Source organism: Sinohyriopsis cumingii, chromosome 7, assembly GCF_028554795.1.
Source record: "Sinohyriopsis cumingii isolate HCF-2022 chromosome 7, ASM2855479v2, whole genome shotgun sequence".
NCBI classification, from domain to species: Eukaryota; Metazoa; Mollusca; class Bivalvia; order Unionida; family Unionidae; genus Sinohyriopsis; species Sinohyriopsis cumingii.
The window spans coordinates 102908318-102935770 of record NC_142967.1 but is presented as its reverse complement, the minus strand read 5'-3'; the positions used below and the strand labels follow the sequence as shown (position 1 = coordinate 102935770).

The 27453-nt window shown below is 33.4% G+C and overlaps 1 long non-coding RNA gene across 5 annotated transcripts in view; it reads right to left on the bottom strand.

Moving 5' to 3' along the window:
* LOC149795836 (uncharacterized) overlaps positions 1-27453 on the bottom strand; it is a 735181-nt gene that overhangs the window by 29931 nt on the left and 677797 nt on the right. The gene's annotated exons all lie outside the window — the stretch shown is intronic.

Here is a 27453-nt window from a genome sequence, read left to right as displayed (position 1 = left end):
CAGTTTAAATCGATCAGTGCAACAAAAAAAAAAAATAATAATTAAAAAAAATGTGTGAAAATGAATAATAAAAAAGTTGCTATTTGTGACTCATTGTCGCTTGCGACTTTACCGATCCTCGTATCCTTGATGCTTCCATCCTTCCCGTTTAGGGATGGTAGCACCTACTTGGATGCTAATACTATAGATTTGAAGCATATAATTAAAGCTGTACAACAGTAAATAATATGTTTATGTATCTTCTTATTAAGTACGTCTTCATAATGTATGTTCGTGCGCCCAATGCCTTCCTCTACGAACGGTTTCGATATACACGAATAAGTCATACCAATAGTAAATAAACACCGATTTTGACAAATTTCATATTAATATATAGGTTTCTCATCTGTCTAACTCGATCTGTGCCAACAGACATGTGTGAACATGCAGAATACAAAAAAGTGTACTTTTTACTGAATATTGGGTTCGACTTTACTGATCTTCATATCCTTGCTACGTTCATATACCGTTCCCGTTCTGCGATGGTAGCACATACTTCCATGCTAATACTATAGATCTGAAGCATAGAATTAAAGCTGTACATAATTATAAAATATGTGTATGTATCTTATTAAGCACGTCTTTATCTGTCTTTCCGTGTGGCTACATCTGACCTATACGAAAGTTTTCCATATGGGCGAATAAGTCATACCAATCGCAAAGAACGATTTTGACACGTTTGATATCAGTTGATAAATTTTTATCAGTCTAAATAGATCTGTGCCAATATAAATGGGTGAAAATGCAAAATAGAAAAGTTGGTATTTTTCACTCAGTATCGCTTGCAACGTTACCGATCATCGTATCCTTGCTACGTCCATCTGCCATTCCCGTTTTGCGATCGTATCACATTTTTTCGATGCTAATTCTATAAACCTGACACATATAATAAAAGCTGTTCAACGGTAAATAATGTGTATGCGTCTTATGAAGCACGTCTTCATTTGTACGTCCTTGCGTTTAGTGCCTTCCTAACCGAATATTTTCCATATAGGCGAATAAGTCATACCAATCGCAAACAACCAACGATGTTGACAAGTTTGATATCAATTGATACGTTTCTCATGATTCTAAGTCGACCTCTGCCAATAGACATGTGCGAAAATGCAAAATAAAAAAGATTGTTCTTTTTACTGAATATCGGGTGCGACATTACCGATCTTCATATCCTTGGTACGTGAAACTACCATTGCCGTTTTGCGATTGTACCACATATTTCGATGCTAATACTATAAATTTGAAGAATATAATTAAAGCTGTACAACAGTAAATAATATGTGTGTGTATCTTATTAAGTACGTCTTCATTTGTCTGTCTTTTCTCCTAATGTCTTCTATACGATCGTTTAACAAACAGGTGAATAAGTCATTACAATAGTAATAAACACCGATTTAGCAAAATTTGATATCAATTGTTAGGTTTCTCGTCAGTCTAAATCGATCTGTGCCAACAGAAATGTGTGAAAATGAAAATAAAATAGTTTGTATTTTTGACTCGATATCGGTTGCGACTTTAACGATCTTCATATCCTTGATACGTGCCTCTACCATTGCAGTTTGCCACGGTACCACATATTTCAATTTTAATATTATAGATCTCAAACATATAAGGAAAGCTATACAACAATATATAATATGTGTATGCATCTTATAAAGTACATCTTTGTGTGTCTGTATGTCCGCTCAATGTCTTCCTCAATGAGCGTTTTCCATATAGGCAAATAAGTTATAACATTAGTAATTTTTTAAAAACGCGATTTAGACGAATTTGATATCAATTGATAGGTTTCTCATCAGTCTAAATTGATCTGTGAAATATATAAATGTGTGAAAATGCAAGTAAAAAAGTTGATATTTTTTGCTTGGTGTCGCTTGCGATATTACGGATGATCAACGGATCATCATATTCTATATTCTACCTACGTGCCTCTACCCTTGCCGCTTTGAGATGGTACCATATAATTCGATGATAATCATTTGAATGTTAGTGCTCCTAGATCTTTACAACACGAACGTTTATCTTAGAGTCGAATAAGTCATACCAATCGTAAGCACACACAGATTTTGACAAATCTGGTATTATTTGGTAGGTTTCTCATCAGTCTAAATTGATCTATGCCTACAGAAATGTGTGAAAATGCAACCTAGAAAAGTTTATATATTTTACCCAGTATCCTTTGCGACTTTACCATTACCAGTCTTCATATCCTTGTTACGTGCCTCTAGTATTGCTGTTTTGCGATGGTATCACATACCTCGATGCTGATACTAGTGATATGAAGCATATCCTTAAGCAATAAAACAGTAAAAAATATGTGTATGTATCTTATTAAGTACATCTTCATTTCTCTGTCCGTGCGCCTATATCCTTGCAACATGATCGTTTTCTATAAGGCTAAATATGTCATGTTAATCGTAAAAAAAGCTACAAAGATTTGGACCTATTTGATATCCAGTTATTGGTTTCTCATTAGTCTAAAACGACCCGTGTCAATATAAATGTGTGAAAATGCTACCTTGAAAGTTGCCTTTTTTGTCTCAGTATTGCTTGCGACTTACCGATCTTCATATCTTTGCTACCCGCTTCTACCCTTGCCGTTTTTTGATGGTTTGTATATAACCAAATAAGTCATGCCAATTGTAAAGAACCACCGATGTTAACACATTTGATATCAGTTTATAGGTTTCTCATTCTCCAAATCTTTCTGTTTTTAAGAAACGTTTTTCTAATTCTACTAACGGGTCATCACGCTAAAATTACGCTACTGACAAATGTCACCTTAATATCCTACATACTAAACTTAGACAAGCAGGTAGTCTCCTGAAATCCGACCTTTACATGGTGAATTTAGTTAACTCTTTCACGTGTGCATGTGCTTATGATAATGAAGAAGTTGAACACTTTGTCTGTTGCCCCTTACCTAATGCCAAAAATCCCAGCTCTTTCGCTCTACCTTTCAATACACTTCTTGGTTAAGTCTAGATTTATCATTGAAAAGTGACGTGACTACTCACCTACAATAAGATGTCTTACTGCTTGTGTGATGACACGTTAGTTAAATTAGAGAAACGTTTCTTAAAAATAGAAAGATTTGGAGGATTTCGGATATCATCAGGCAGAGAGTTCTAAAGACGAATCGTATATGGTAAAAGGTCGTGTGAAAATATAAAGTTTGGTTGAGATTGGTGTGATACTTTGAGAGTAATGTAGACGATAATTAGATGCCTCATATCTCCTTTGTGGAAGAAGTTCGTTTAAATAGTTAGGTACTTGAGTATTTATAATCGAATACATAATGCATAATCTCTTCCTTTTCCTTCGTTGTGCAAACCAAGCAGTTTCCGCATAAAGAGACTATCTAGAAGAATTAATGGGTATAGATCTGGAACGATCCGTGCATCTTCCATCTGATTTTCCCCCCTTTATTCTGATCTTTCCGAATCTTCAATAGAACAATTATCCCAGACTCCAGAAGTATATTCTAAGGTTGGACTTACGAATAGTGTATATAATTTAGCTGAAGTCAACAATTAGTCTGCATTTAGACGGTAGTGTTTATCTCCTTTCTTATACATCGGTATGTCATACGCTAGCTTGCACTGTGTTAGGAACACGCTGGCTGGGAGTGATTTATTTAAATGTATTTGCAATGGAACATACATTTCTTCAACTATACTTGTACAAGTTTATTACTTATTCGATTGGTTCCAGCGGTTTTGTTTAGGTCAAGACTAGTTACTACATCTATAATTTCTTGTTTATATATAATGATGGCAGAAATAAAAGTTTCATTTCTAACTTCAAAATGCGGAAACTGTTTATCATAATTTTTTAAACGTGTAACATATCAAACTTCCCAGTTCAACAGGTCGCACTTCTCCTGATCACTTGTTGCAAATTTAGATGATCATTTCGTACGTTTCAGTGGAGGTAATAGGTTCCATGTCTTTGTAGAATGTACTTGTTATCTCATTATTTTCCAATAAGGTCGAGGATTTGATCCGATGGCAGGGGTTGAACCTGCATCCTTTCGGTCGCAGGTCTGAGACGCTAACCACTGAGCCAATGTTGCTCCTCTTAAGATTAATATACCCATATGATATTTTCCAGCATCATACGTAACTATATGATACGTTTAATAACACCCAATAACTCAGCAAATGCCGGCATGACGACATATGAATTGAAAGTGTAATGACGAATGTAATTTAAAGTCAATTATGTAACCTATTTTTATGCTTTTTATTGAATATCATTCCTGTCATGTGATACACATAACATAATCTTACATTTAAGATTATTTAAAATGAAATTTATGAAATTCGTTAAATAGTTTCAATCTTTTGCGACTCTCGTGAAAAGATCCTTCATTGCTGTTCATGTAATTTTACATGTCATTATATGTCTTTATTGATTTGCACTTTGGTTACAAAAGAGACAACTTTTGCAATTTAAAACTTATTTCATCTATACTACACTAGTATAGCTCATGAAATGAAGGCAGTTTACTTGGCCTCTAATTCATCTATAGGGAATGATACCTGCGGGAGACTGCTCTATCTGACCAGTGTGTAACTATGGAAACGGTAATTTAGTGACCTCTTCTCCAGCCTCGAGCTTTAGGTTAAGACTGAAATTCGCTGTCTTATGTAATGTTCTGTATCTGTAGTTTAAAGCTGGGAGAATTATACAAAGAGAATAGCAAGTAAACCCTTCTGTAAATGGAGCAAACTCGCACTTTTACATTGTAGAACTAATTTATCTTACAATCATTTATGAATAATTTAAAATTACTGAGTAGTAACTAAGAATTTATAAATTCTTTAGATGGAGACCCAAATTTCATTTTTTAAATTATCGTATTTTTTATGTTTACTTTCCAGATACATTTTTAAAAAAATTCTCAAGAAAATATGAAATCTAACAAAAGATGAACGAAAGTCTTATTATTTTGATTTTTTGTAAAGAGCAAAGAAAGAAAACTATTAATGACATAAGCTTTCATCATGACATATACACACTAGCCTCCACAGAAGTACCTTTATGACAGTACGGTTAAAATAGAAATAAATATGCATATACAGTTGTAAACTTTCCCGATTTATGACTAAACATTTATACTGTGATAGGGTATTCTTAGTAAGTAAAATGTGTATTATACAATGAATGAATAGGAGGTATTCGATGAATGGACTGCACGCATTTCAGGTGCAGTGGCTACTCAAGATTATTTACTGATGCACAAACTAGTTATAGTTGTCATACTGGTTGTCATTCCAGGGATACTGACAGTCAGTGATTTCCACCTTGTAAAATCTTTCCTCTAGGGCGGACAATAATAATAGTTTCTGAAGCTGATTTTATTAGCAATGGTTTGCAAAATAACAACAAATATCCTTGTGTTTTATCAACTCATTATGGTTCCGCTGCTTTGGTAGAACAAAAAGGAATGTTCTTTATTGTTTTATGAATTTTATGCCCTGTGACAATGGCCAACATTTTGTAGGTCACGATCACTTTGGCATAAACTTATTTTATGCATGGCAGTTGGAAACTACGAAAATCTTCTTAGAGGCGAGCTGTATAATCGGCAGTTACATTGTTATTCTGAAAGAGTTCTGATAACTAAATAAATAAGTAAATAAATAAAAACACCATCTTTTATCATTAAAAGTTGCCAAGTGTTGTTTATACATTGTACGTGGCGTAATTCGTAAGTTTACTCGGCATATTTTCAACTCGGTAACGCCTGGTAACGGTCATACTTTTACCTAAATATGTGGGTCCTTTGAGAGCATCGTAAATGTATGGAGGAAAATAAATAATTGTATTTTATGCTCATCTCAAAAAATTTGTTTGTATTTCTGCGAAATAGTCATGCCTAACCAGATAATAGCACAGACCCCCCCCCCGCATTGTAACTACAAAGCCTTGAGCAAGTGCGAAGTTACCAGTTAATTTTATTCTTTGTTTCTATTTTTCAAGTTGTCTTCGTGTGTGCGCGCGTAAATTGAAAGCTTGTTATTACTAGTCAATATGGTCAATCATATTTGCTCCATTATTCCATGCAGATAAGAAAGGAACTAATTTTGTGTTGAATTTGTGCCCCCACCCCGATCCCACCCCGCCCCGGCACGGTACAATAAACAAACACTTGATTGAAAATAAAATAAAAGAAACTAACCTTGCATTGTTATAATGTATTCCTTCTTTTTTCATCATGCGAAATTTACAGAACAAAATATATCAACGAACTCCGTAAATGTAGCGGATGCCGGCATGCGTATGCATCCTTACTGTGTGTGTATCGCTAATGTCAGATAAAAAAAAAATATCGCAAAAGAGACGAAAATATCACCAGATTGCTTGAAGGCGCCTGCCATTCACGCATGATAAGTTTCAAGGTGCAAACGGACCAAGATTATATTGTATCCAGGTTAACTATACGACGATATCTCGCAAATAAAAAAAAAATCATTATTTTAAAGAACATACAATGTGAGTGCAAATGATAATCTTTCGCTAGTATGAGTTACGAAAGTATCATGGGGGGGGGGGGGGCACCAGACAGATGACTCCCCCCCCCACAAAAAATAAAGTGTTTTCATGTACTCTTGTATACCCCAAGATGTGTGTGCTTGTTTAAAGTTTAAAAAAGGAATTTTGATCAAACTTTTAGTTTATAATTAGTCCTAGTGTTTTCTAAAGGGTAGTAGTCTGAAACATGGGTCTTATTCCCATTTTCAGATTTCATATCCTTGATTTTTAGTGATCTTTGTCAAGAATTTTCTATGTTCCGTGTATGCTATGTGTATCAATGCTATGGTGTGTGTATGCTATACAGTCTGTGTGTAGGGACAGCAATACTATGTCAAATTTGTCTCTGTTGTCTTAATATATATTTTTCTATGGACTTTTCAAATTTATTTGTTTGTCCTGGTATAAATTTAGTTGCTTTTGAATTAATTTGCAATTTAGAATTCCGGCGAGATGAACGGTATACTACCATTTGAAATTAAAATAAAACCTTTTGTTTTATGTGATTGACTATGGTGTGGCGTTTCTCACATTAAAGTCTATTTTCAAAATGAGGTAGGCTGTATTCGAGTCAGGGTCCGCACTTTCTTTCTTTATTTATTTGTGTTTCTCCCGATTCGAGTTAGGCCTCCTCTCTAGTATTTAATTTATAATGTAAAAGAAGTAAATATCCAACCCAAAACCCCATAGGAAGCTTTATACATTTACTGGTTTGGTTTTAGTATGAAAAACATAAGTGACATCTACAAAAATAATAAACTGGTAAAAAGACTAGAAACAACAAGGACCTTTAGAAGTATAAAGGAACTTTTATGTAAATATAGGGAAAATGAGGAACTTTGGGGAATTGAAACTAAGGAAACATATAATTGGATAAGGGAAAATTTAACCTCTAAAATTAAAAATAAAGTAGAGGAGGAAATATCTCGGTTAATTGGGACAGACCTTGGAGGTACTGGACCAACATCGGCTCTCCAAAAATACAAAGCTTGATATTCAAATATCTTCACGACATATGCATACATGTAAAATATCTCATGTGCAAATGTGCGAACTTCACAAAATATCATGCGATGGCACAGTGCGAGTTTAGGAAACAAGACAGGATACAATTAATTATGGAGATATCCAAGAAATAAAAATACAGAAGAAACCAAGTTTTATATCAAGACGGCAACTTTAACAAAACTTTAATAAGAAAAATAACAGATAACATAACTAAAACCATGATGGCGTGTGACCAAGTCATAAACATAAAAAAATGAATAGGCAAATTTTTTTGTAATCCTTTCAAATTAATTAGAAAAAAAGAACTTCTAGGAAGATTTGTGAATGGGAGGGACGGGGCTGCAAAGGGTGAAAAGAAGGGGAGGGAGATGGGGCAATGGATAATCTCCCCTTAAAGGGGACCATCACAAAGTGAACCCTTGCCCTCATACCCCCACCCCGGATTGGAATCTGCTGTAGCCGCCACCCTTTTAATTTCTTATAAATTTTCCTAAACAGCTTCAGTTTCTTTTTATTATCCATTACAATTAAAATTAAATAATTAAATAGACTTTAATTATATTACGTAAACTATCACAAATCCTAATTATCGGGACAGAGGAACTATATGGGAAAAGTACGAGATAATGACGTCATGGGGCTATGAAAGAGTCGGGAAAAACACCTCATATAGGAAACTTTACATACATACACGAAAACAAAGGATCTAATAAGTCTCTCTTCTAATTTTATTTGCTCAAAATGTGCAGCTCTCGCACTGCACGGTAAATCCCCACTGTGTGTGTGTATGTGTGTGTGTGTGTGTGTGTGGGAAGAACAACCATTTTTAGAGATTTTGGCAGAAATCCAATAAATAATTTGAGACGGCCCAACTCTAGGTGGGAGAAATACAAGCAAATACAAAAGTGTATGGACTCCAACTCGAGTACAGCGGATTTCAATTTACAAATCCAATATGTGAATAATGACACAATATATTTGCACACAGAACACATTAATTTTTTTTTTCTTAATTAAATTATAATACACCGTTACTTAGCCAAAATTCAAAAATATATTAAATAAATAAAAATAAACCTTTTCTTGATCCGATTATAAGGTCCTAAGATTACTGGGGAGATTTGGGAAAAAATAAAGGCTATCCCAACATGGAAGCAAAATATAGCATACACAAACTATAGCATATATATATATAGCACACACGGGATATAGGCGACCTCTAGCCAAGGTCAACCAAGAGTATAGGGAAGGGATTTCAAGTCAGGTGATGGAAAGATGGAAACCTATTCGGAAAAACAACCCTATAGATAAAACTAGGTTTTAAAAGAAATACCCCGTTAAAAAGGAGAATTAAATTTTTTTGACCTAAATTCTTTCGCATAATATAAAACATACAACCCATGGGGGGGGGATAAATACACATAAAACACTATAATTTTTTGGAAAAGTGGGGTGGGGGGTCTGTCTGGTGCCGGCCCCCCCCCCCCAGTACTTCGTCTTGTGGGGATAAATGTACGTCATTTCCTGCTGGCGTCCTCTATAGGTGGAAAATCGTATCTAAGTAACAGTGATGTATACTTTTATTTCGAGAAATTAAATTATTTTTTCTGTACACTTTATAGGTTTTTTTGGTTCTTTTTGTTCAAGTATAACTACTTTTAATCATGTTATGCTAATCTGATGTATAAAGAAAAATGTTGGTGCATGGCCGGTAACTTTTATACGTCATGGCAACGAAAAATAAATTCCGCGCATGCGCATTTTGTGTGGGAGCACAAAAAAACCCCATACAAAAACAAGCAATCTACTAAAACAAGCCATTACGTGAGAACTTGGCCTGAAAAGAGCAAATATAGGTACTATAAAATATTGCTAGTCTCGGATTTGACAATCCTTAGTTTTTTATGCTGATGAAACATTTTTCAGTAGAATTTTTTTTCCTACAGTTTAAATGCCTAATTTTACTGTTTATAATCATACATGTTCAAATGTACTGGTCACATATAACAATATCGTCGAAATATTAACTGATACCATGCTGGATTTATATAGAATGTCTAAATAATCATAAAACTAAAGGTGTAATTGATTATAACCAATATATATTTTTTGCAATAACAAGATAATGAGATCCGAACATTGACCAAACAGTACTTAGAGAAATTCAATATCGATTAGTTCATCCTCAACCTCCAACTGATATACTTTATTGCAAGGGGTAAATGGTACCGTATTGAAAGACGTGTTAGGATAAAAGATACCGTTGTTAAAGAATATCCTGACCGACTGAGATCTTAACATCGTACATCATAGCTGAAAACAGTGCAAGCCAGTATACATATTTGCATTATGCTCACGCAAGAAATATTGTATCAACCAAATGGGTTTCTTGACCGAGCGATGTCAAGCCTTTGCGCGAATCCCGCTACGAGTCATATGTTTCCCCGATTCAAAGGAATCCTGTACAACTACTTCTGCAAACTGGAAAGTCCAACGCGTCCAATCTATAAGTAATGTTACTCTAATTAATACATGACCACAAATCCCAACTTCCCAATTGTATGTCAATGTCACAACTGCAAAGCTTCTCTTCGTTAACTTTCCGTAACTTACCGCCAGTATTTCACGCCGTGAAACTATACAACTCAACAACCTAATACAGGGAACCGTTTTTACTAAGCCACCTTAGGCCTTTTAAATCATGATTTTTAGCTTCATTTCGCCTGTAACTTTGTAACATATTTACCACCACAGCAACAATAAATGGCGCCCGCCGACGGCGGAACAGTCCTTTTCTGTTGATTCCATTGTATAATTTACCAATCTCCAGTCATAAATACTGCACCTGGAGTCACACGATCAATTCACGCAATTAGATTTGAATAGGGACTACTGAGTGAAAGGGATACTCATGCGGCTCTTACCTGAATTCACCAAAAGTAAACCATGTCATCTTGAAACTCATTTACACTTCACTCCGTAAAGTTTGCCCCTAGTAATTGGCTAATTATTTTGGTCTAAAGACTATAATCCCAGCACCGACTTCCCATATTCAAGCAAGTATATAAGGAATCCTTAAAATGGAGAGCGGTAAACAAATGCGCATACTCCAAAATATATTACAATATTATACATACCTTGGAATTTTATTAACTATTTTTGTTTACATATTTTCATTGTACTCGTGGATGGGTAATGTGATTTTGCGTTCTGCCTTGCTTATAAAATGTATTGTCTTTGGTCAACAAAAGTTGATTTAAAGAGGATAAGAAAAGAAGTTTTTTTAAACGATGATGGAATTAAATAAACACTGGGGACAATATCGTACGTTGCACATAAATCGCAGAGATTAATTTAGATTTTTCTTAACGGTCAATCAGTCCGCACTCGAAGTAGGGAAATAAGCGAATAGTGCAAAAGCCGACCATTGTCTGATAATCGACGTACATCTGCCACAGCCATATATTGTAAAAATCCCATTACTACAGGTAAAAATGAATTAACTATAACTGCTTCTTTGGGGCGTCATGTGTGACCAGTGTATATTAGTACTGTGTTAGAAAAATATTGCGACAAACCAAAGTAAAGAAAACAGTCACTTTTATCAATCAGTCCATATCGTTTTACAAATTATACTGAATAACTGACTTCAGTAGAACTCAGAAGAATGTATTCCTGTAAGCACATCACGATTGCGGTGTTTGTACATTTATATAAAGTGGGATCATTTTACAAGCAAAGTATACATTTAAAAATTAACACTACAAATGAGACAACGTTTAAGTACATACGGATTATAATCGTGAGATGGCAAAGAATGGTTCATATGTTGAGAGGTAACCAATACACCAACAAAATAAGAGTTTGTAAGAACATCTTATTTCCTTCTTAGATATACTTAGCCATAATGCAAATTGTTTCCTAATATGAAACATGTAAACATATTCCGACCATGCTGGAAACAAAAATAGTAAATTTAATTTAGTTCAGCGTAAACTGTAAGTTAGTTCTTTCCTTTTGGCATGGTGTCTGAATAAAAAAGTATATTTCTCAAATTTGCTAACCACTACACTGTCATTATGTAATTAGATACCTAATTGATGTACCATGGTTGTATACATATATCTATAAATATATATAGTTTTGTGGACATGTACGGTTGAATGATACCATCCCGTGTTTGTGTAGGGAAATGCGTACATCACAATCGCACTCGTAAATTTGAATCAATACCATCTCATGAATGGTTAGGGGCCGTCCATTTAGTATGTACGCATAGAGGGGTGGGGGGGGGTAACCCAAATGCATAGGCTTGAGCATGGAGGTATACTGATAATATATGTACGCATTTAAGAGGGGGGGGGGGCGCTGAAACCTCGAAAATAAGTTGTATAATACGTAACCTGTTCGACTTGGTTCAGTAGGCTTTTGCATTTTAGCGGACATAAGACAAACTTGTCCCACCCAGTCACACTATCCTGACACCAGGCCGACTAATCCGAACACTAACCTCTTAATGATCGGCACCAAAAGAGGCAGCTGCTAGTACCATTTTTATATCTTTAGTATGATTCGGTTTGAATACGCGACCCCTCGCATCCGAGGCGGACGCTCTATAGACACATTGCACCATCGGAGAAGTCGCTTAGTAAAGAATGTACGATACTGGTTCCTGTTTTTCATGACAACTCGACCTGGAGACCTACCTGATGGAAAACGAAGGCGCATTATAAGGTTATAATATACGAGTCCATAAATACATAAATATTTTTTAAATTATAATTTTCGAGCAATTAGTGTCTCTTACCATTTGACAAAGTCTGCTTGCAGTAGCGTACTAAGGGGACGGGGGTTACAACATACTTCGATGCTAATACTACTGATTTCAAGCATAAAATTAAAGCTAAACAACAGCATATAACATGTTTACATATATTATTAAGTACGTCTTCATTTGTCTTTCCGTGCGCCAAATACCTTCCAACACAAAGATTTTCCATATAGGTAAATTAGTTGTACCAATCTTAAACAACCATATATTTCGACATATATAATATCAATGTATAGGTTTCTCATCAGTTTAAATCGATCTGTGCCAAAAAAGTCGAGAAAATTAATAATAAAAAAGTTGGTATTTATGACTCATTATTGCTTGCGACTTTACCGATCTTCATATCCTTGATATGTGCATCTACCCTTCCCGTTTTGCGATAGTAGCACATACTTGGATGCTAATACCATAGATTTGAAGCATATAATTTAAGATGTACAACATTAAATAATATGTGTATGTATCTTATTAAGTACGGTTTCATATGTCTGTTTGTGCACCCGATGCCTTCCTATCCGAACGGTTTCCATATAGGTGAATAATTTATACCAATAGTAAACAAACACAGCTTTTGACAAATTTCATATTAATATATAGGTTCTCATCTGCCTAAATCGATTTGTGCCAATAGACGTGTGTGAAAATACAAAATAAAAAAGTTCCACTTTTTACGGAATATCGGGTGCGACTTTACCGATCTTCATATGCTTGCTACTTTAATACACCCTTCCCGTTTTGTGATTGTAGCACATACTTCGATGCTAATATTAGAGATCTGAAGTATAGAATTAAAACTATACAATATTATAAAATGTGTGTATATATCTTAATAAGCACGTCTTTATTTGTCTGTCCGTGCGCCTAGATCCGACCTATACGAAAGTTTTTCATATGGGCGAATAAGTCATAACAATCGCAAAAACAACGGTTTTGACACATTTGATATCAGATGACAAATTTGATTTTAATTGATATGTTTCTAATCATACTAAATTGATCTGTGCCAATAGACATGTGTGAATATGCAAAATAGAAGGTTTTGTTCTTTTTACTGAATATCGGGTGCGACTTTACCGATCTGCATATCCTTGTTACGTGAATCTACCATTGCCGTTTTGCGATCGTACTACATATTTCGATGCTATTGCTATATATCTAAAGCATATAATTAAAGCCGTACAACTGTAAATAGTATGTGTATGTATCTTATTAAGTATATGTTCCTTTGTCTGTCATTTCGCCTAATGTCTTCCTATACGATCGTTTTCCATACAGGTGAATAACTCATAACAATAGTAAATAAACCCCGATTTTGACAAATTTGATATAAATTGATAGGTTTCGCATCAGTCTAAATCGATCTGTGATAGTAGAAATGTAAGAAAATGCAATATGAAAGTTTTGGTATATTTGACTCTGTATCGCTTGTGAATTTAACAATCTTCATAACCTTGATACGTGCAGCTTCCATTGTCGTTTGTCTCGGTATCACAAACTTCAATGTTTATAGTATAAATCTGAAGCATACAAGGAGAGCTATACAACAGTATATAATATGTGTATGAATCTTATTAAATACATCTTGATGTGTCTGTATGTCCGCCCAATGTCTTCCACAGCGAGCGTTTTCCATATTGTGTATTGTTCCACTTCCTATTTTTACACTACCTAATTTTGACCTAGTTTAATAAACACCCATTTCTACAGAGGACACATCTGTCGCAGCCTCGACATATTTTTACACTTATCAGCATTGAGTCACTCGGACAAAAAGATTTGTCAAAAGTCATATCATTATTATTAATGAAGTGAAACAAGGACACATACGATGAAAAAAATAATACATTTCTCCAATTCACTTTTTTCCAACCAGGAAGTCCTCTTAAAATCTTTACCAACTATTCTGACAAGGCAAATACGATTCGTTCCATACCAATCATCCAGTCTGCTACTCAACATGTGTTAGCTATGTGACTCACAGCTGATAACTGCATCTCCATCACTTTTTTAGAATTGTGTTTTGTGTTTTACGTGAATATGTCATTACTGATTTTCTGAGGTGGTTCTTGGGTATTTTACTTTGGAGTAATGAACATGAAACACACGTTTATGGTATATTTCATAAATAAATCAGCATCCTCTACATTACTGCTAATTTAAATAAAATTACGTGTATTACTATTAGGATTTTTCTCTCAAAAATAGGCAATTTTACTTTAATAGTAAATTTTCAAACGTCCATTAAACTAATCTTGATATTTAACTTATTTCGACAAATTAATTCTTTCTAAATGTCTTCTGTCTCCTATTATTTGCACTATTAGAGAAATAAGTTATGAAGTATGCAAAACAGTTTTGTACCTTAAACAGTACATGTACATTAAAGAATTGGGGTTCTGCATATTCACAATGCCATTTAATTATTGCAAGGATGTTGTACACTAAATCTAGTATTCTTTTATTATAAGTAAACAATTGTATTATTATACCATCATGATTTTCCCCCAATTTTATTCTTTCAGCTTTTCCAACAAAATATCTGTTCCAAAACAAATTTTTTGATAAATATAGGAACAAATTCTGAGTAAACACCATTTTTCTTTTGTTGTCGTTGTTAATGGTAGACTGAGAGAAGAAAATGCAGCAGCATATAATATGAACTTAAGTGAAATTATGAACTTACTAAGCCTGGATTTAAATAAATGGTATCACTTGTGTTTCTAATGACAGCCACAATCCTCTTAGTTTGGGCTCAAGACCAGCAATAGTGAATAGAGGTATTTCGAAAGACATATAACAGCTCACTCATTATAATGTTACTAATTAGCATTATTGAAAACTTCTTAGATATCAAAATAAATAGTATATATGTATGGTGCTTGTTGGCGACATTGGCAGATTATTCACTCCACATCCTGGTTTCCGGGCAGTTTTGATCTCTCACAATAATAATCACGGGCACAGTGGCTCGTTACAAAGAAAATCAACAGATTTGGGTTCTAACCTGTAACACTATTAACATATTATATTGTTACAGGTTAGAACCCCATCCCTTGATTTTCTTTGTAACGACCCCTGTCATCATGGGCAGTAAATTTGAAACATACTACTTCCGGGTCAATCTATTTTCAAGGTGCAATATATACTAGTACATAATGGGAGGTAACTCAAGTTGTGCTATTCAATTCAATTCATTAATGAAAAAATGGAAATAAATAGGTAAAAAGGCAATTATTTATTTTGCAGATCAATATTTATCGAATATTTAACATTCAGCAGCGTAAATATGCATTTATTTTATTGATATTTGTGGCAAGAGTGCAGAAAAGGACGACGTGCTTCGTGGGCAGATGGAAATCTGCCCACGAACTTTTATCTGCCCACGAAACCGTCTGAGGACGACAAAACTGCCCACGACCCACCTTAAATAATAGTATATATATATATATATATATATATATATATATATATATATATATATATATATATATATATATATATATATATCATAAATAGCTAGATCAAACCACTTTAGAAACATTATTTTATGAGACGCACGCTGTTTGATGACAGGTTTCCATCCTTTCTCTATCCCAACATGTTAATAGCGCGGCTAGATCACCTAAATAGCGCCGATTTACAGTGCTATATCTTTGCGGGGTTGCGACGCTGAATTAATCCCATAAGTAATGGAAGAAAGCGAATTAAATAAAGAACATTTCTATAGAATAGTTAGTATGCCAAAATGCGACCTTTGGTAGACATACGAGCAACCTTTAGGCGACTGCAGTCGCCAGTAGGGTATATCTAGTGTCGCCCTAGTGTCAGACAATATTTTCTACTTTTTCTGTGAAAATAAAACTGTATTAGTCACTTGACAAATTACATTTTTTGTGCCTCTTAGATGTTAGATCATAAATGTAATAGATAAGGAGATTAAGATGCATAATGATATAAGGACTTATTGCACGCACATTTGTTTTTCACCCCACTTTTATAAGCATCATTACACACAATTTTACTCCATTGCATTAAATCCTTCAGCATTCCTAGCATAGAGATAGATTAAGAATTGAGTGTACCGTATTCGACTAATATTTTGTGAATTGCATAAAATCTGAACCATAATATTATTGTATTATCCTGAAATTCCTTAATTTAGTTAAATATTGATATTTCTAATTTTTTTCTTTCTTTCCCCTATCCCATTTTAAAATAGGCTAGTATATTTGTGACAGTTTAAAAAGTTAAAACTTGTTCTGCCAGAGGGGATTATGTCGTATCTTTCATACCTTTGTGTGGATTTTATCCTACACCCAATAACATACGGGTTATTAAATATAATTTGTCGGTATATCATAAGAACGAATATGTATCTGTTGTGCCAGGAATGATAAGATTTCTCACATGTCAGAAAAATGGCAATACAATTTTACTTGTAAGTAGTGGAAATTTGTTTACACTTAATCCCAATAATACAATATGAGGTGTACAGCCTGGTGTTGATAGTGTATGGGTCTTTTTATACAAAATAAACAGTGTTGAGTAGCCTGTTCCCTGATTGGTAGATAATGAAATACCATAGCCCCACATATTAGCTGGATATTATGCCCACATTTAGGTTTAAACTCCGAAGTGATACCTTTGAGCGTGATGCACATGCTTATACATTGGCCTAATCAGCATCCGAAAACCGTCTCAATATTGTAATTGTTGCAAATATAATGCAGGGATTTGTAAATGTAACAGAGATCTAGCAGTGTAGCCAGTTGGAAGAATATTCCAAAGTATGGAAGAGGCTGGTTGATCATACAGTTTGACTGAATGTGACTGTTGCTTGTTTATTCCGTCAATAGCAAAAATGCAATCGTATCTACCTGAGATACCTATTTCACAACTAAGCTTGCATAATAGTAGGCATTTCAGTTGAAATACAAAATTGATGATGTCACATATGATGGATGTCCAGGAGGAATTACAAGTACCTGCAGTTACAATATGGTTTCTTTAAATATAAAAATGCCCACTATACGCACATACTGACTGGCCCCCATTAATGGTCGCATTAGTTATAAAAATATGTATCCACAATTTCAGTTCCTTACATAAAAGATGATATGGTTTGGATGTTGAATATTTGTAACCATCCTTGAAGTCCAGCAAGGAACCAGCCAGTAGCTGTGGGAGGTTATTTCAATAGGATATTTTGTTTTCGTTTAACTCAACATAAATTTGTTTTTGAAATAATTAATTTTGTTTTTAAACTAATAGGTACATGTATTATGTTGTTGGTTTTTTTTAGCTCTACTGGTCATATACCAGAAGTGATTTTGGAAGGTCTTTTGATTGTCTTCAGTATCCTATTGTTCGTGTGCCTTAACTTAAAACAAGTTTGTTGTTGCTGCTTCTCCTAAACTACTTATACGACTGACCTGAAACTTTAAAATCACATTCATCCCAGGGTCTACAATATGATGCTGCTCTGGCCATCTTAAACAAGTTGTTACCACTATTCCTAAATGGATGGTCTTATCACCATTCTGTTTTCACATGACGTCTAGCTGGTCCCTAATGAAAATGATACTACCAGTATGGCTGCCACTGACCATCTTGAAATTATTGTTACTGTTACTTCTTCTGAATGAATGGTCATATCAACATTTGATTTTCACTAAGCAAAAATTGCTTCTGGCAAGTTGGTTCTTGATAAAATGGTACCAGTCTGTCTTCCGGTATGGCCCAAACGACAGCCATAATGGAAATCTTGTTATTGCTACTTCTTCTGATTCTATGTCCATATCAACATCGGGTTTACACTAAGAGACTTTGTATAATGTCTACTTCGTCTTAACTAGAATGGTGCTGATCTGATATCCAATATGGCCACTCCATTAGACATCTTGAAAGTCTTGTCATGGCTACTTTTGAATGGATGGTCATATCATCATGGAGCTTTAACTAAAATACATCTTGGGCTTAAATGACAGTGGTACTAATAATAAGTTCAGTATGGCCACTACAGTTGTCAGTTTTGAAATATTGCTTTTTTCGAATCACCTATTAAGGATGGTTGTGTCAACATGAGGTATTCACCTAAAGACTACTTAAGATGTGGCGATGATCTTAAATAAAAATGATTCCGATCTGACATCCAATATTGCCACAATGGCAGCCATCTTAAAATTTTGTTATCACATCTCTACTTAAACAAAAAGTAAAAATGAATTGGGGTTTTCACCATATGCCTTTGTATGATGTCCAGTTGGTCTTAAATGAAAGCTGTGCTAATATGATGATCTAAATGTCCATCACAGCAGGGATTATCATTGGATAGGTACAGTAAATGTATGTGCCTGATATATGTATCAGTTCAAAGTATTGTGTATTTTCATTGGGCCCAACATTATGGTAGTTTTCCTACTGCGCTATCATTTTAGCCATGTGACACTTTAGAACACACTGTTATACTTTATTTTTCCTGACATCATTTAAAAGTACTCAGTTAAACACCCTATCACCAAATACTAAAACCCCATCATTCAAATAAAACCTGTACATTTTTTTTTTTTATAGTGGCCCCGAGTGGTCCAGTGGTCTAAATCACTCTCCGTTACCGATCACTGCCATCTCGCCTCTGTCTGCGTAGGTTCGAGTGTCGGATTCGGACAATGTGGGTTTGTGAGAAAGCTCGCCAGTAGCTTCTTCGGGGTCGGTGGTTCTATCCGGGTATTTCCCGGTTTCTTCCTCCACCATTAATAATGGCCGCCATGTATAGCCTATCTTCTGCTGAAAAATGTCGTTTAAACCTACAACAACAACAACAACTTTTCTTAAATGTGTGATTATTAATATAATCCAGGATGATTACTGGCTCACTTGGCCACTACACATATATGTTGTACCTGACTTGACCATCCTTCAGGTGCATGACCTTTGTGTTTGGATTTGATTCGTCTGCCATGATTAAGTCAACTGGTATCGTGTATTATATATTTCACTGATTTCCTTTATCAACTCGTAATGTGTGACACTTATTTTCAAATTAAACAAATGATGAATGATCATTCTGAAAATTGAACACTGCACCTTCAAACAAGCATACAGTTACCCAGCTAGCCCCATCTAGATCTGTCATTGATGATCAAACATTGGTGATTCCAACTCAGATAGCGGAAAATACATGAAGAAAGATCATAAGAAAGAAAAGACAGCTTTCATTAGTGAATGGGATATTTAATTTACTTCAGTGAAAATCGCTGGATCACGTGGCGAATTTTCTATACTGATAAACGTTTGTTTAGACCTGCTTAGTTAGAAATGGGTGATAGGGGGTTAGTTGGCATGGTTTACACAATATTAGGCACTATTAAAACTTGTTATTAGCTTTACTTGTCATAGAAAAGAAGAGGTTATATGATTCTCTAGCATGCATCATTTGTTATCCATCCATTGTCTGTTACTGCTAATTTGTTATCAAATCTCCTAAACTACTTTGAGGATTTCAAGTAACCTTTTCTTATACACGGATTCATCTCATGGTATAGTTGGTTTTTGTTTTATAGCTGAAACAGCTATGTTATTACATATTACAGATCAGATGTAGTCCAAAAATCTTCTTTTAAAAACTCACTTGGACATCAGATATAAACCATTGCACATAAAATAGTTTCATCTTCCAAATCGCATATGTTTGAACTCCGAAAACAGTAGTGGAACTGGGCCACTGATTGGCTCAGAATTATCCGGAAATTGGAACTTATGTGCGGGTACCATTTAACTACCACCCTAAAGGCAACAAAGAGTTGAGAAGATTACTTATCAACCCGATTTGGAAGCCTTTTCCAACAGCGACATTGTGCAGAGGAAATCTTATCGATTACTTAATGATCCTTGATTCATCATGATCGAAAACAATTTGGAGGGCTAAGGGTCCAGTCTGATACGGAGCCTTTTGACAAACACTTTAAAAAAAGGAGTTAGCCAAATAACTTATTACAATTCACTTAAGCTATTGCATCAAATAAACGAGCTTCAGGGTTTGCAAAATACTAACAAATCATTCATGTCTCGCAACTATTTATAATATACCAGGTGATAAAGGACTAGACATGCATTGGAAACGATACAAATAAAATACACAGTAAATAATATTTTTACACAATCAACTAGATACATTAAAGGTTACATTTTAAAATTTGAGAATAATGATTCATTTAACTTATAATTAATCATAACTAATTTTTAGGAAATATTATTGAACTGCATTGACAAAACCTATGAATGAAATATCATGATCACATGTGTCTGACACAAATATACCAGTGTTAGTAGAGTCATTGTAGAGGCTTCATAATAACACCCGTTGTTTGAATGGTTAATAGTTTTACCCGATCACCATTATTTTATTCTGAACAATACTAGTTTTTAAGAGATTATACAATCTTTGCAATAACTGTCCTATTCGTAATTATCATTATTGAATATATATTTATAGAAATACATAAACGTAAAACTCTTCGTCAAGGGCTTTGGAGAACGAACAGCAGGTATCGGTCAAACACATGAAAGGAACAATACAGTTATGGAACGATGGAATATTGGAGAAAAATAACCTATGATAAAAAACAAAGCGTTAATATCAGACGAAGACACAAGAGGTTTGAACATTTTGTAAACGTCAACAAGCTCACGAAGGAATATCTACAACAAATCGCAGAATAACATCTTAAGTAACTTGACTTTTGGAGATCAAGTATAAATTAGAACAATTATAACACTGTCGGCATGCTACTACTAAAATATTTATCGAAGATGTTATATTTCAGTGAGCAAAGATATGGCGTTAATGAAAATAGTAAAACATTATTCAGAGAGTATATTTCCTGTTCAATAGTGGCTAATGAGATGATGTGATGAAATATTCCGTACGTCAAATAAATATGAAAATTAAAACAGCGCATATATAAGTATTTATTAAAATGTTCATGTGATCTGATAATTTATATTTTATAAAAGAGTACTAGTGTAAATAAAGCCGTTGTAAATGTGTATTACCTATATTTTGCGAATCAATCTGTATAAACTAAACAACATGAAGCTGAAAATTTTGAGCAAGCAATAATTATGCTGGCTAAAGATTGCTCTTGGTGAAAACATTCTAAAGAATGAAACGAAAGGTCATAACAATATAAAATTGTTTAAAATTATGACCATGACTGTCGGACCTGATATAATGTGTTATTTTTAATAAGAATTAAAGCAGACACGATATCTTGTTTTTTTATCACTTCTGCTGAAATGTTTTATTTATGTACTATATTATTATTATTCTAAGGGTGAGTTTTATTAATTTTGATGATGCTTTAAAATTTCTTATTACAATTTCAAATAATAAAAACAAATTACTACAACTACGACAAAAGCAATATACCATCTATATCAAATATAATTTCTAGCTATATGCATCCTTCTAAAGAACACCATGTAAAGCTGTTGATTGACTACTAGCTGAAGCAAATAGTACACAGTAGATTAAACAAAATTTACAGTATCAAAAAATGTATTGCCTGTACTTCCACAAAATGGATATATTCCATTACCTTCTATTGTGCATCTTACATGATTTTCTATCAGTAAAGAAAGAGGTGTTGAGATCGTTTGTTTTGCTGCAAAGGGGTTATTATCTTATAACGTTGTCTTTTAATATCAATTATTTGAACCTTCCACCTGGTAGTACCTTCACCAATAGTTACAACCGATAATAATAATATTTTATGTAAAGTCATTTTATTTTTCTAATTGTCTAATTATAACTAGTTTTCGTAATAGAGTATCTTGTGTACTTCTTACTTACGGCATGTTCCTTTTTCAATGATTCTAACCCATGCCTCTTTGTCAATTCGTTTATATATCGATCATACATTTTAACGTCAAATCTCGCAGCTATTATATTTGAATGTACTACTGCAGCGCCATTTACTTAATACCTAATAATGTTTCCTCTCCGAAAAAAATATCTGCTTTACTTTGGACCTTTATAATTGTTTTTCTTAATCGTTATTATGATGTTATGGTATACCTATATTAAGAGCTAGTTACGCCGGAAAGTGCTCTTTTAGCCTAATATTACTTGACGTTCTATTTACATTTCGTACATTTCTTTGACTTAATTAATTTTAAAATTGCTCCCTTTTCTAGACTATGTAGCTATAGATTCCGGAAAAAAACACACCAGCTAGGTTGCCAATTCATAGATTGTAATTCAGTTAACTAAAAACACAACTTAATATATTTGATTTAATACAATTTCTAAATCGGGATTAAGTTATTTGTACCGACGATCATCTGAATCAATGATTATTAATGTATGTGCATACATTTTAAATGTATACTTTGATAAATTATTAATATAAGTCTTAAGGCTTTTTTCATTACTCAAACTTGACTTTCATAAAGGTCGTATATTGTGATTGTCTATGCTATAAAATACCATTTCTCGGGTTCTGTTTGAGGGAATCGTAACAGGTCAAACATGGAAAAGGAAAATGAACTTGTATTTGTTATTATCAGTAGAATCGTGATTATCCTAGGATGCAATACTTGCAAGTTTGATAACATGTAAACACAAAGGCATGAGAATAAAACATGACATCAAGTTTCTGTAATGTCTCTTTTTAAATAAGGTAGAAAGCTAAATTAACATCATATGATTTACAGCCATAATTGGAATAACTCACAAAGTTGTCAACACACGTTAAAAATATAAAAATACATCTATAAACACGTTAGTAAATCATTTTTTATTTTAACACTTCTTGTTCATGAGAAAGTGACATATGGCAATGTCAGTTGATAAGATGAGTTCAAGATGAAATAAATGTTAGTCAACAATCTTGTTGTCAAATGTACAAATAGCTTTTAAGTGTTTCATTCTAACCTATATACATCATATATTTTGCTAGCTTGCTACAAATTAAATTAAAAGCCGCGAAGCTAATTCTAAGAAAATTAAAACTTTGGAGATAAGCCAACAATTTCTAACATTACTAGAAAAAGCAGCTCCAATAAGGATGAAAGATTCACGCAAACTTAAAAATAGACGACAACTAAACTAGTTATACATTTCAAATGTCGTCAAGTATCTAAATCTTCTTTACATAGGGGCCTTTCTTGTTGTTTTTACATATTGTTTAATTCACTCAAAGAGACATTGCTTTTTTAATCTTCCTCAAACAATGGACATGTTAGTAGTATAAATACTTTAGCTTAGTCAGTGAGCATAGTTCTCAATTCCATATGAACTGTTCCTAGAGAAGTGTGCACATGCAGACGAAAGTGGCTAGAAGTTATTGCTTTTAGACAAACGTGTCATGCAATAATATATATAATATATATTCCGAAGAATGTGGGGTTGTAAGATGCTATTATGTTTATTATTCAAATTGCGATTATCTGATTACAATGTTGCTATTATTCGACCAATTATTGGAGTAAATAACGGCGATAAAGTGACATTACCGATAAAGGTCAAAAAAGAGACGCGCGCGATAAAAATAAAAACAGGTCATCTAGTGCAAACCTAATATGTAGTAAATCAGTGATAAAAGAGATCAACAATTTATTAAACAAACTCGATCAAATTACATAATCTGCACAGACTAAAATTAGATGCAAACATCCAAGATGATTATTTCATGTATTTTAATGGAAGGTAGTTATATAGTAGGCATCCGAAAAAGCAGCACTAGTCAACAAAGAAAATACATTTTCAGCTTTAAATTTTTTAGAACAAAATGTTTCTTCGCAAAGTACAGTGGCAATAGTTTTAGATTGTAAAATATGTCTAAAACTAAAATAATATTCTGATATAGGAGATTGAACAGCGCATAGGTGTTACAAAAAAGAATAAATATGGTTTTCAGAGAATTGTATTTACATTTAGTAGAGATTTGCATGACAGCCATATCCCGTGGTATAGCTACGGCAGCTGTTAGTTCCGGACCTAGAAGGAGCGTGCATTATTATTCGTTGCTTATAATGCGCTCAGCGCAATTTTCCTTCAGTAAATGGCATACCGTAAAATCTTAAAATTGTTGATTTGTATTGTCTGGTAAGGTGCAGTAAACACTATTCATGATTTTGTCACTAATGCAGTACGAGATATGGATATAGCTCATTAGGTATTTATTGTTAAAATTACCGAGGATACAAAATAAAGAACATTAATAGAGCAATTAGGGAAAGAAAATGTTGTCAGTTTTGGAACCCGAAATTCAATTGACTGAAAAATAACAGCCACGAAACAAATGAAGCATCCATTTTAGAATAGATCACAATTGACAAAACATATATAAGAAAGGAGGACTGAACAGTGATTAAAGGACCGAGTTCGTGTCAAACATAAATCAAAACTGTTAGAAACTTCTACTAATAATTGCACTTGGTATAACCAGATACCGTCCAATGTTATTAGGTATTATTGATGAGAGAGCTAAGTAGACCATTACTATTTCTGATGCATTGTTGCGTTGCTTGAAACCTGAACGTGTACTTTTTATTTAGACCAAGTATATTGGACTTACGAATATTGACGTGAAATATCGACTAGCTCTATTAGTATGCTCTATTAAAGTCGTCAGGAGTTAATCATGGCTTTTGTGTTATTTCATAGTATGTGGACGGAAATATCACATTCAATACGCATACGTAAAACTTCTTTTTCAAATACGCTCTCGTTATATATTGACCGCATTACATAAATTAAATATCATTGAGAGATCCAAGTGATATTGAAGGTAAAACTATAAGTTAAAGACGACAAAAACAAATCATAGGCAGAGAGTAATAAATAATTGAAGAGAAGAGAAAGGAAGAACGGAAATTAAAGAGAACATACAAGAACAGAACAGAAGAAACCAACACAGGTGTTTAAATTATTTTATAAACAGAGACGAAAACTCAAGCTGCAATCGTGCTGAAAATTTAGACGGCAAAGAACAATTGACTGATATGGCTACTCAAATGCCTGAACAAAGTCATACTGACACAGCTGAATAGCACATTAGATGATAACATAAACGATATAAAAGAAGAAAACAGGTTGTTAATTCATTTTTATAATTATAGATGAAACATGTATCAATGTTGATGAGCCTCTGAAACGAAATTCTCAGAGCTAGAACAATATTATATTGAATTATTATAATAAAATAGTATCGGTAATTATAATATAACATTAATACAAGAATTATTTTATCAGAGCAATCATATGTGCAACAACATTTAATATAAACATTTTTTTTTAAACTGAACAAAATGTCATAACTTTAACAACACATAAATATATGAATTAAAAAAAACTTTCTCGTTGAATCAGACGATTTAGAGAGCAAAGTTCTACACTGAATCATTGAATAATATATAGAAAGATGAACCAGATGAGAAGCGAGTTCACTGACAATAAAGAAAATCTAGCAATAGAATCATTAACATATTTGACTCGGTTAAAACTAACGTGTCTAGCATAACGTAAACCAATTCAAAATAAATAGGGAAAAACACAGAGACATTTAAAAACTGAGTTCGGTACATAAATTCGAACATACAGTATTGCAATGTATGATCAACGAAAAACAGTGAAATTGCAGTGGATGAGACACTAATAAATGAACGCATAATTGGACAAGTTTTGAAATATGGCAAAGCTGCTCTTTGAAGGCAATCCATCACCATCCATATTTTTTTCAAGCTAGATATGATATGTGTGTTTAAAAAGAAACAAAAACAACGTTTGGTTCGTTTGTTACCAAAACAAAACAAGTTATATTGCTTTTAGTTTAGAATAACTTCGTCAAATTAACTGAATAAAAATAAAACAATAAGATGTGATTCGCCATCCAGTAAGACATCTTATTACATTACGATTAGATAAAACACAAATAACTTTATATTTGATATCTTGCTGAAGGATTAAACTAAGTGAATAAAATCCGCCTTCCGATACACAGTTAACTAACGAATCTGAATTTATTTGCGCTTAAATCAGTGGTATCGTTTGTATCATATGTGCATATATATATATATATATATATATATATATATATATATATATATATATATATATATATATATATATATGATCAACAATTGATAGTTTAACTGGACAGTGGATGCTAATATGCAAAAGGGATTAAACAAAACCACCACGGGGTGCTAACGATGTTATTAAATGAACCATGATATTATGTACAAGAATTGCATTATTAACAGATTGAGTCTTACCAAAATTTACGGCCAAGACTGTCATTGTATTTTGGTATTCTTAACCTTCTTTAGTCCTCTTGCGATATGAAAGTCAACAGAGATGCAAATTTGATGCTGCATTCAATTTAGACAGAAATTCTAGACAGACATGTACCAATTTATATTCGTAAAGATACATTTTGTATGCTAAATGGCTACATTATTCAATATATTCGACATTATCAGAAAACAAATGAAGAATGTTTTTTTTTTATGGGAGCAGCTATTTCACAAAATAATATTAGTGAACTTTACCGTTCTTTAGACATTCAGAATGATACTTAACTTTCGGATACAAAAAAGATGACCGCCGACTGTATCATTTGCTTCTACTGAATACTATAAGATCTGCGATTAATTATAAACATTACCTGATTTGATACCTATATTATGAATTGGAGAATATTTACCGGCAGTATGACACAATACTTTCTGGGTAGAATATGAAACTCTATTAACGAAATGAATACAAAAAACCCAGATATAATTATTGACGTAGTGATAATACAGCCAAACAAACGCCATACTTGAATCACTAATCATAGATTTAGAAGAACAATGTATGCAATGCACAAAAATATTTAAAAAATATAATGTATATATATATATATATATATATATATATATATATATATATATATATATATATATATATATATATAAGTGCGTGTATGTGTGTGTGAGTGTGTGTGTGTGTTGCTGAGTGTGTGAGGTTTGGTTACGTGTGACTTGATTCA